Below are 1956 nucleotides of genomic sequence, written 5' to 3' on the forward strand. Positions count from 1 at the left end.
AATACCTATTTCAAGTCATCTGCTGAAGCAGCTTAAGTGCTTCAGACTGTTAAAGTTCTGTAACTTGATTAACTCAGTCATTCATTTCAGTACACAATAAATACATTTAATTTCCTTTCATTGAAGCACATAATAAATAAATAACAAATTCATTAATTCCGGAACACAATAAATCAATTAATTCATTTCATTGAAGAGCACAATAAATAAAAGCAGGCATAAACAGTAAATGAACATTTGGCGTTAACTCTCAGTGCAAATTGATGTTAAATTGTGTCTGAAACAGGCAGAAAGGTTGTAAAAGAAGAGAAGCTATCTTCTTGTTAATGAGTGATGTGGCTAAGCTGCGTTAGCATAACAGGTTGACTCACCTAGTTCCACCACAATCACACGCTCGTTTAACAACCGCGTTCTGTTGCTTGGCCGCATAGAGGGTTCCTGTAACACAACACGCACCGAGATAAACAACAAACGAAACTTAGATGAATTACGGAGTGAACTGCTGCTGCAAACAGATCTGTGTTTCGCTATCAGCTTCCCCACCGCTTCCTGCAATACCGTTTCCCCTCCCCCTTATAAGCGTACGTGATTCGCTGCTCCAAGTCACGTGATGCTGCGATGTCACGTGAATGCAGGCCCGTGAGTGGCCGATCGTCCCACGTGATCAAATTGCGTCATTGACGTGGAAAGCAGAGGTGACCAAACACGCAGAAAATAAATACTCTGAAGCAAGGCAGGAAAAATAAAGCAACAGCTTCTACCTGGGTTACATTAAGTTCACAAATGTTGATTTCAAGCATTATGCTCACACACGTTAAGTTCACACACGTTAAGTTCACACACGTTAAGTTCAGACATGTTAAGTTCCCACACATGTTAAATTCACAGATATTATGTACACATATGTTAAGTTCACACGTTATCTTCACATGTTATGTTCACTCAGATAAGTGCACACTCACAAATCCACACACCAAAAACACAAATGGTTTGTTTACACATATGTTACAGTTACACACATGGTACATTTTACAAACATATATAAGTAATTTACCATTTTACTATTTATGTCTGATTAGTGTAGCCGGTCGCTCTCTTGCTGTGGGACAGCGCCGGCCAGATTCGTCTGCGTTTTTAAGAACTGAGTCTCACACAGGGATTGCCACGAAAACTGAGGGTTTCCTGTGAAAACACATAGAGCACACAAAAAAAATCACTTCTGGTCTCACTTTGTCTGCACAACCTCCTCTCGGCCGTTCCCCCAGAGACTGAAGGGCATGCATACTTCAGAATTACATTAAATAAAATTTACAGCGTGATCATATAGTTTAGAGTCTTCAACATTTTTTCCCCTCAGCAAATGGCATTTTTATATTTTTAAATCACAAAACATTGAAGTAGATAACAAAACTGTACATCACAATATACTGAAAGTAAATACAAATAAAATAAGAAAAAGCAAAGGATAATACAATATTTCTAATCAAAATAAATGCTCACATACCTGTGATACAGCACACAAAAAAATCACTTCTGGTCTCACTTTGTCTGCACAACCTAAAAGGAGGCAGAAAAAAATCACGACGGGCACGTGAGACCACACATGCTAGCGCAAGCACTGCCGCTAGCACTAGCTGATTTCAAAGTGCTGCATTTACATAAAAAAAAATACATTTCCCAAAACCAACAAAAATAAAAACAGTGTAAATAACATTTTAACCGATTATCAGTACAGTTCCTCGTTTAAAACTTCATGTGAACTTTATGGTTTTTCTCTTATATAGCTAGAGCAAAGCCTGCAGCTTACCTCCTCTTGGCCGTTCCCCCAGAGACTGAAGGGGATGCCGCGAGCAGACAGGAAGTAGCGCAACTACCAAAATAAAAGTCTGTGCCCAGAACTTTCTCAGATTAAGAAAATAAAGATAGAAAAGAAGATTTTGGTAAAATGAATAAAAT

Source organism: Oryzias melastigma, linkage group LG1 (assembly GCF_002922805.2).
Source record: "Oryzias melastigma strain HK-1 linkage group LG1, ASM292280v2, whole genome shotgun sequence".
Lineage (NCBI taxonomy): Eukaryota > Metazoa > Chordata > Actinopteri > Beloniformes > Adrianichthyidae > Oryzias > Oryzias melastigma.